Raw genomic sequence first — 10,569 nt, 5'->3', positions numbered from 1 at the left:
GTGAAAGTGGGCACCCTTGTCTTGTTCCTGACTTTCGGAGAAATGCTTTCAATTTTCCACCATTGAGGATAATGTTTGCTGTGGGTTTGTCATATACAGCTTTTATTATGCTGAGGTATGTTCTTTCTATTCCTGCTTTCTGGAGAAACATCATAAATGGATGTTGAATTTTGTCAAAGGCTTTCTCTGCATCTATTGAGATAATCATATGGCTTTTATGTTTCAATTTGATCAGATCAGATCAGTCGCTCAGTCATGTCTGACTCTTTGTGACCCCATGAATCACAGCACGCCAGGCCTCCCTGTTCATCACCAACTCCTGGAGTTCACTGAGACTCACATCCATCGAGTCAGTGATGCCATCCAGTCATCTCATCCTCTGTCGTCCCCTTCTCCTCCTGCCCCCAATCCCTCCCAGCATCAGAGTCTTTTCCAATGAGTCAACTCTTCACATGAGGTGGCCAAAGTACTGGAGTTTCAGCTTTAGCATCATTCCTTCCAAAGAAATCCTGGGGCTGATCTCCTTCAGAATGGACTGGATGGATCTCCTTGCAGTCCAAGGGACTCTCAAGAGTCTTCTCCAACACCACAGTTCAAAAGCATCAATTCTTCGGCGCTCAGCCTTCTTCACAGTCCAACTCTCACATCCATACATGACCACAGGAAAAACCACAGCCTGGACTAGACAAACCTTTGTTGGCAAAGTAATGTCTCTGCTTTTTAATATGCTGTCTAGGTTGGTCATAACTTTCCTTCCAAGGAGTAAGCATCTTTTAATTTCCTGGCTGCAGCCACCATCTGCAGTGATTTTGGAGCCCAGAAAAATAAAGTCTGACACTGTTTCCACTGTTTCCCCATCTATTTCCCATGAAGTGGTGGGACCGGATGCCATGATCTTTGTTTTCTGAATGATGAGCTTTAAGCCTATTTTTTCACTCTCCTCTTTCACTTTCATCAAGAGGCTTTTGAGTTCCTCTTCACTTTCTACCATAAGGGTGGTGTCATTTGCATATCTGAGGTTATTGATATTTCTCCAGGCAATCTTGATTTCATTTTGTGTTTCTTCCAGTCCAGCATTTCTCATGATGTACTCTGCATATAATTTAAATAAACAGGGTGACAATATACAGCCTTGACATACTCCTTTTCCTATTTGGAACCAGTCTGTTGTTCCATGTCCACTTCTAACTGTTGCTTCCTGACCTGCATACAAATTTCTCAAGAGGTAGATCAGGTGGTCTGGTATTCCCATCTCTTTCAGAATTTTCCACAGTTTATTGTGATCCACACAGTCAAAGACTTTGGCATAGTCAATAAAGCAGAAATAGATGTTTTTCTGCAACTCTCTTGCTTTTTCTATGATCCAGCAGATATTGGCAATTTGATCTCTGGTTCCTCTGCCTTTTCTAAAACCAGCTTGAACATCAGGAAGTTCTCGGTTCACATGTGGTGTATTACATTGAATGATTTGCGGACATTGAAGAATCCTTGGGATAAAGCCCACTTGGTTATGGTGTATGATCTTTTTAATGTGTCATTGGATTCTGATTGCTAGAATTTTGTTAAGGATTTTTGCATCTATGTTCATCAGTGATATTGGCCTGTAGTTTTCTTTTTTTGTGGCATCTTTGTCAGGTTTTGGTATTAGGGTGATGGTGGCCTCGTAGAATGAGTTTGGAAGTTTACCTTCCTCTGCAATTTTCTGGAAGAGTTTGAGTAGGATAGGGTGTTAGCTCTTCTCTAAATTTTTGGTAGAATTCAGCTGTGAAGCCGTCTAGTCCTGGGCTTTTGTTTGCCGGAAGATTTCTGATTACAGTTTCAATTTCCGTGCTTGTGATGTGTCTGTTAAGATTTTCTATTTCTTCCTGGTTCAGTTTTGGAAAGTTGTACTTTTCTCAGAATTTGTCCATTTCTTCAATGTTGTCCATGTTATTGGCATATAATTGCTGATAGTAGTCTCTCATGATCCTTTGTATTTCTGTGTTGTCTGTTGTGATCTCTTCATTTTCATTTCTAATTTTATTGATTTGATTTTTCTCCCTTTGTTTCCTGATGAGTCTGGCTAATGGCTTATCAATTTTATTTATCCTTTCAAAGAACTAGCTTTTGGCTTTGTTGATTTTTGCTATGGTCTCTTTTGTTTCTTTTGCATTTATTTCTGCCCTAATTTTTAAGATTTCTTTCCTTCTACTAACCCTGGGGTTCTTCATTTGTTCCTTTTCTAGTTGCTTTAGGTGTAGAGTTAGGTTACTTCTTTGACTTTTTTCTTGTTTCTTGAGGTATGCCTGTATTGCTATGAACCTTCCCCTTAGGACTGCTTTTACAGTGTCCCACAGGTTTTGGGTTGTTGTGTTTTCATTTTCATTCGTTTCTATGCATATTTTGATTTCTTTTTTTATTTCTTCTGTGACTTGTTGGTTATTCAGTAGCGTGTTGTTCAGCCTCCATATGTTGGAATTTTTAATAGTTTTTCTCCTGTAATTGAGATGTAATCTTACTGCATTGTGGTCAGAAAAGATGCTTGGAATGATTTCCATTTTTTTGAATTTACCAAGGCTAGATTTATGGCCCAGGATGTGATCTATCCTGGAGAAGGTTCCGTGTGTGCTTGAGAAAAAGGTGAAATTCATTGTTTTGGGGTGAAATGCAAATAGATATCAATTAGGTCTAACTGGTCTATTATATCATTTAAAGTTTGTGTTTCCTTATTAATTTTCTGTTTAGTTGATCTATCCATAGGTGTCAGTGGGGTATTAAAATCTCCCACTATTATTGCGTTATTGTTAATTTCCCCTTTCATACTTGTTAGCATTTGTCTTACATATTGCGGTGCTCCTATGTTGGGTGCATATATATTTATAATTGTTATATCTTCTTCTTGGGTTGATCCTTTGATCATTATATAGTGTCCTTCTTTGTCTCTTTTCACAGCCTTTGTTTTAAAGTGTATTTTATCTGATATGAGTATTGCTACTCCTGCTTTCTTTTGGTCTCCAGTTGCATGGAATATCTTTTTCCAGCCCTTCACTTTCAGTCTGTATGTATCCCTTGTTTTGAGGTGGGTCTCTTGTAGAAAACATATATAGGGGTCTTGTTTTTGTATCCATTCAGCCAGCCTTTGTCTTTTGGTTGGGGCATTCAACCCATTTATGTTTAAGGTAATTATTGATAAGTATGATCCCGTTGCCATTTACTTTATTGTTTGGGTTCGAGTTTATACATCATCCTTTTTGTGTTTCCTCTCTAGAGAATATCCTTTAGTATTTGTTGGAGAGCAGGTTTGGTGGTGCTGAATTCTCTCAGCTTTTGATTGTCTGTAAAGCTTTTGATTTCTCCTTCATATTTGAATGAGATCCTTGGTGGGTACAGTAATCTGGGCTGTAGCTTATTTTCTTTCATCACTTTAAGTATGTCTTGCCATTCCCTCCTGGCCTGAAGAGTTTCTATTGGAAGATAAGCTGTTATCCTTATGGGAATCCCCTTGTGTGTTATTTGTTGTTTTTCCCTTGCTGCTTTTAATATTTGTTCTTTGTGTTTGATCTTTGTTAATTTGATCAATATGTGTCTTGCGGTGTTTCACCTTGGGTTTATCCTGTATGGGACTCCCTGGGTTTCTTGGGTGATTATTTCCTTCCCCATTTTAGGGAAGTTTTCAACTATTATCTCCTCAAGTATTTTCTCATGGTCTTTCTTTTTGTCTTCTTCTTCTGGGACTCCTATGATTCAAATGTTGGGGCATTTAATATTGTCCTGGAGGTCTCTGAGATTGTCCTCATTTCTTTTAATTCATTTTTCTCTTTTCCTCTCTGATTCATTTATTTCTACCATTCTATCTTCTACTTAACTAATCCTATCTTCTGCCTCCGTTATTCTATTATTTGTTGCCTCCAGAGTGTTTTTTATCTCATTTATTGCATTATTCATTATATATTGACTCTTTTTTATTTCTTCTAGGTCCTTGTTAAACCTTTCTTGCATCTTCTCAATCCTTGTTTCCAGGCTATTTATCTGTGATTCCATTTTGATTTCAAGGTTTTGGATCATTTTCACTATCATTATTTGAAATTCTTTATCAGGTAGATTCCCTATCTCTTCCTTTTTTGTTTAGTTTGGTGGGCATTTATCCTGTTCCTTTACCTGCTGGGTATTCCTCTGTCTCTTCATCTTGTTTATATTGCTGAGTTTGAGGTGGCCTTTCTGTATTCTGGCAGTTTGTGGAGCTCTCTTTATTGTGGAGTTTACTCATTGTGGGTGGGGTTGTACGGGTGGCTTGTCAAGGTTTCTTGGTTAGGGAAGCTTGTGTCGGTGTTCTGGTGGGTGAAGCTGGATTTCTTCTCTCTGGAGTGCAGTAAAGTGTCCAGTAATGTGCTATGAGATGCCAATGGGTTTGGAATAACTTTGGGCAGCTTGTATATTGAAGCTCAGGGCTGTGTTCCTGTGTTGCTTGAGAATTTGTGTAGTATGTCTTGCTCTGGAACTTGCTGGCCCTTGGGTGGTGCTTGGTTTCAGTATAGGTATGGAGGCATTTGATGAGCTCCTGTCAATTAACGTTCCCTGGATTCAGTTCTCTGGTGTTCTCAGGATTTGGGCTTAAGCCTCCTGCTTCTGGTTTTCAGTCTTATTTTTACAGTAGTCTCAAGACTTCTCCTTATATATGGCACTGTTGATAAAACATCTATGTTAAAGATGAAAAGTTTCTCCACAGTGAGGGACACCCAGAGAGGTTCACAAAGTTACATGGACAAGAGAAGAGGGAGGAGGGAGTTAGAGGTGACCCGAATAAGATGAGGTGGAATCAAAAGAGGAGAGAGCAAGCTAGCCAGTAATCACTTCCTTATGTGCGCTCCACAGCCTGGACCACTCAGAGATGTTCACAGAGTTATACAGAGAATAGAAGAGGGAGGAAGGAGACAGAGGTGGCCAGGAGAATAAAAGGGGGGAATCAAAAGGAGAGAGACAGATCCAGCCAGTAATCAGTTCCCTAAGTGTTCTCCACCGTCTGGAACACACAGAGATTCACAGAGTTGGGTAGAAAAGAGAAGGGGGAGGGAGGAAACAGAGGCGACCTGGTGGAGAAAAAGGAGTCCAAAGGGGGAGAGAGCAGTCAAACCAGTAATCTCACTCCCAAGTAAAAATGGGTACTGAAGATTGGGTGCTTAAAGGTACAAAATTGATAATAAATACCAAAAAGCAAAGATTAAAAATCTACAGTAGAGGTTGGATTTTCAAAAATACAATATTAAAAAAGAAAAAAAAAGTCACAAAAATTATAAAAAAAAAATATATATATATGAAGTTTGCTTTAAAAAATAGGGTCTTTTTTTTTTTTTTGCAAAGTAATAGTAGGTTATAAAAATGAAAATTAAAGGAGTAATAGAGGACTTAAAAATTAAAAAAAAAAAGAATGATCATAAAAATAATAAAAATATATCTAGGACTTTCTCTGGTGTTGTTGTGGGCAGTGTGGGGTCAGTTCATTTTTGGATATTTCCTTGGTCTGGCTTATATTTCTTAAGATCTACAGGCCCCTTCCTATGTAGTCGGTACTAACTACAGGGTTTTAATCTATTGCATCTGTCACTTCCAAGGCGGCTCCCTCTGTTTTAACTTCTTCTGTTTGCTGGTCTCTTCAGTGTCTGATTTCCGCCCTGACACAAGGGGGCGTTGGTGGACACTTTTAGGCTCCCTTGTTCAGTCGCACTGTGGGGAGGGAGGGACGCTGCAAACAAATAACACTGGCGTGTGCTCGCAGTGCCTCAGCCACACTAGGCCTTCCCCCGCTCACGGTGTGTGTGCCCTCCCTGCCCACACTGCTCAGGCTCTAGGTTGCTCCACCGGGAACCGTCCGAGGCCAGCCCTGGGCTGCATGCACCTCCCAGGTCTAAGCCGCTCAGGTTCAGGCACTCGGGTAGTCCTCAGAGGCGCAGACTCAGTTGGGCCTGCGTTTTGTGCCCTTCCCAGGTCTGAGCAGCTCAGGTGATGAGGTGTTTGGCGAGCATGGTCGCTGTGATTTATCACCTCCCCCATCTCTGCTGCTCGGTTTTCTGTGTGTACAACCAGTGCGCCTTCGCAGGCGGATGTCCAGAACCCCAAGAAGTCTTAGTTAGCAAAGTTAGTCTTAGTTAGCTTGCAGTTTGGTAGATAATGTCTCTCTGGAGCTGCGATTGCCCCCTTCTGGCTCTGGCTGCCTGTCACGGGAGGGGGATGGTCTGCAGCCGGCCAGTTCTGTTCAGTCCTTTGTTCTGTGAGCGGGCCTGGTGGTGTCTTAGATTAGGGCTTTGCGCGTGGTAGCTATCCCACAGTCTGGTTTGCTAGCCCAAGTTAGTTCGCTCAGATTGCCCTTGGGGCATTCAGGCCCGGTCCTTACTCTAAGGAATGAAGCCTCCCTGCCCAGCCCCTGCTTGCAGTGGTGGGTGCAGGCGTCTGCACTGCTCCTCTGCTGGAAGTTACTGTTGGGCACGTAATCTGTGGGTTTTAATTATTTGTTTATTTCCCCTCCCTGTTATGTTGCCCTCTGTGCTTCCAAGGCTCACCACAGACTCGGCACTGAGAGTGTTTCCTGGTGTTTGGAAACTTCTCTCTTTTTAAGACTCCCTTCCTGGGATGGAGCTCCATCCCTCCCTCTTTTGTCTCTTTTCTTGGTCTTTTATCTTTTTTCCTACCTCCTTTCGAAGACAATGGGCTGCTTTTCTGGGTGCCTGATGTCCTCTGCTGGCATTCAGAAGTTGTTTTGTGGAGTTTACTCAGTGTTTAAATGTTCTTTTGATGAATTTGTGGGGGAGAAAGTGGTCTCCCCGTCCAATTCCTCTGCCATCTTAGGACCGCCCCCCCATTTCAGCATTTTTAATCTACAGAACGCCTACCTATGACTCATAATTAATAAACCCACAGTGCTGAGAACATGACACAATATGCCAGCCTGCTGAGAAAGAAACCTGTTTGTGTTCATCTCTTCATCTAGATGTTGAGGTCTGTCTGACATATGCTCTTACTTCTCTGACCTCCTTTCTAAAGTCAGAAGCACATTTTGTTGCTCATGACACATTGGGACATGTCTACAGGCTGAAGTATGAGCCAATTTCTAGGAACTGAAAATCTTTGCCAAGAAAACAACAACAAAGACAAGACAAGAGAGCGGCACTTCTACAAATTCAAACTGTCTCTGTATACTGTCACTGAAAAATAATGACTTACATTCTGTGCAGCAACCAGGAAGCAAGGTTGTGTGACTCTTCCCTGTTCAGCCCCCACCCTTCACTACTCTTTCTACCAACAACCCAGATTTCATTCACACCTAACACTGAAATAAAATACGTAGGGAAGAGATGAGGGCAGTAAGCATTGGAATCATGTTCTTTGTTGGGGAAATCTGCAAGCTCTAGCTGTTTCCATTTGAATGGCATTTCATTTTGCTGGGTTCAGGGTTTGCTGATTGTTCATGCTGCCTAGAAAAGCTTTGATTAAACCCTCTAATTTCAGCTAAATTCTTTTTCTGCAGGGCAAGCCCTTGTCCTGAAAGTACAGGAATGTGGTCAAAAGGAAAACAACAAAGTAGGAAACTTGAAGGGAAGGAGTTAGGAAACCTGAATGAATTATAAGTTTGATGAATTTAACCAGTATAATGTTATATTAACCAAGAATCTTTTTTGATAACTATTTAACTATTTTACTAATTTCTTACATTCCATGATTCTGATGCGTAAAAAACTAAAATTTTCACCTCTAAAACTGATTTACCATTAAAAAAATTTTTTTTACAATAGAAATGATACAAAGATAGTCCTTATTGGCTCAAAACATGGGTGCCTCTGCTTCCAGAGGATTCTTTTTATTTGATCATGTGGGTAGAAAAGCAGAAGTTGCTTATTTCTCCAGTATGGAATTTCTGACTTTGCTTTAAATATAGTACTTGTTCAGCCAGGTCTTTCTAATTCATTAACCTGATTTTAAATAACTGTGAGAAATTTATTGTGAAAAGGAGAGCTATTGAGAGTTGTGTGTGTGTATTAGGGACTCTGTCCCTCTCCACACACATATATATAACTCCACAATTATTCAGAACCTTGACATACATGTTTTTTAAAAACCTGTTCATTATTTAAAAATATACAGAACAATATAACAAATATCTTTGTAATTACTGTTGAGGATTGAGAGGGCCAGTAAATTTCATCCCTCATCCCTCCTACCCAAGTTCTGAGTCAACTGAGAGAGACTGTCAGGCAAATGGAAATGGTGTATAAGCAATAAAGTCTATGTTGGAGGATATGTTCAGCAACACACAACACATCTTCCCTTCCAACTTCTAAATGTCAAATAAGAGAGACAAAGACAGGCAGATAGGGCTCTTATAGCAGTTTCTTTCCAGGAAGTTTGGAACGCATGGCTTGGGTGTGGAGTAACAATTGGCTTAGGCCCCTGTAGCCACCTGGACACAGTTTTCCCTGGTTTCCAACACTCTGCCTACCTTGTAGCCAACATCAGATGAGAGGACAAGCTCTCTGTTGAGAGGAGGAGAGAGATGCTAAGTTGGGAATGTCAGTTCCTCTCCAAACACACCAATCAGGTAACTTTCTCTCCTTCTGAGAGAGAATAAAGGGGTGTGGCTAAATGGGAAGAGTGTTCACAGAAAAATAACTTCTCAAGGAAATCAGAGGAAAACTGTAGCCCATTGGCACTCAACAATAATAAATCTTAACATTTAATCATATTTCATTCCTTCTTTTCTGTTACAGAAACAATACGTTACAGATACTGTTGGGGCCTTCTGTGTACCCTTCCATGACCTCATTCATCTCCTCTTCCATCTCCACTGGTGACCATTTCCCTGGTGTGTATCATTCAATGCATATTTTTAATACTTTTACACATATATGTAGTTCACATGTGTGTATATATATATATATATATATATAAATGATATACAGGGCTATTACGCATTTATGATTTTCAGGTGAATGGAATAACAGTAGATATAAAATTATACAACTTTCTTTTTTCATGCAACGTGATGTTTTTGAGATTTATCCTCACAGATATTTGTAGTTGAAAAGTTTTTAATTGTATGAATAAACCACATTTTCCTCTTATTCTGTTGTCAACTGGTTGATTTATTCCCCTATTTTTAACATTATACACAATGCTGAGAAAATTAGTCTTGTACAGGTTCCTCTCTGCATGTGAGAAACAGTTTTGATGGAGCAGTGATTCTCAGCTTAGGTGAGATATTGTATTCCTCTCACCCTAAAAAGTGCTTGTAAATGCGTAGGAACATTTTGGATTGTCAAATGACAAGGAAGAAGTATTACCAGCTATAGTCCTGGGGACGAGAGATGCTCAGTGTCCTTCAATATGTTGGGTGGTAACACAGAAAAAGTTGTTCCATCCCAAATCAAGTAAGTCCACTGCTACAAACTCCACTCGAAATATAACCTTCTTTGTAACAAAGCTGTATCATAGGATATGCAAATCCTCATCTTTATTAGATGTTACCAGATGGCTCTTCCACTTGATTTAACCAATTTATAAATTGTTTCTTAACTCCACATCCTTGCCAACACTTGTGATTATCAAATTATATATATATATACACACAAAATCTAATAAAAATTGTATATTGTTATTATCTTAATTTGCAATTCTGGGGTTACTTGTTGAAGCTGAACATTTTAAAGTGGCTATTTGAGTTTAGTCTTCAGTTAAATCTAGTGTTCTGTGAAACGTCTATTCCTACCCTTTGTTTACTTTTCTGTTATTAGTCTTTTCTTTATTTATCTTTAAAAATAACACTTCATTACATTGTGGACACAGTAGTTATGAATCCTTTGTGTATTTTGTGACTATATATCAATGGTATACATAAATGCCACCCTCTGTGTCTTATCTTTGAATTTTGTTTGTGGTACCTTTTGTTGAACAGGACATTTAAAAATTTCAATGTGAACAAGTTTATCAACATCTTTTCTAGTTTGTGCCTTTTGCATTTTAGTAATTAAGTTCTCCCTTACCACTCTACTTTCCTATTTTTCTTCCCAAATTTTAATGCTTTTACTTACCCTACTTCCCACATGTAGGTCATCAATCTTTCTGGATTTTTTTTGGTCATATGAGGTAGAGATCAAATTTTATTTCCCATTGTTGTTGTTCAGTTGCTATGTCATGTCTGACTCTTTGAGACCCCATGGACTGCAGCACACCAGGCTTCCCTGTCCTCCTCTATCTCCTAGAGTTTGCTCAAGTTCATGTCCATTGAGTCAGTGATGTTATTTAACCACCTCATCCTCTGCCACCCTCTTCCCCTTTTACCTTCAATATTTTCCAATGAGTCAGCCCTTCGCATCAGGTGACCAAAATATTGAAGCTTCAGCTTTTGCATCAGTCCTTCCAATGAATATTCAGGGCTAATTTCTTTTAGGACTGACTGGCTTGATCTCCTTACTGTCCAAGGGACTCTCAAGAGTCTTCTCCAGCACCACAATTTGAAAGCATCAATTCTTTGGTGCTCAGCCTTTTTTTATGGTTCAACTCTCACATCTGTACATGACTACCAGAAAACCATAGCTTTGACTA

This window comes from Bos javanicus, chromosome 18, assembly GCF_032452875.1.
Source record: "Bos javanicus breed banteng chromosome 18, ARS-OSU_banteng_1.0, whole genome shotgun sequence".
Taxonomy (NCBI): Eukaryota; Metazoa; Chordata; class Mammalia; order Artiodactyla; family Bovidae; genus Bos; species Bos javanicus.
This window is presented reverse-complemented; position numbering follows the sequence as displayed.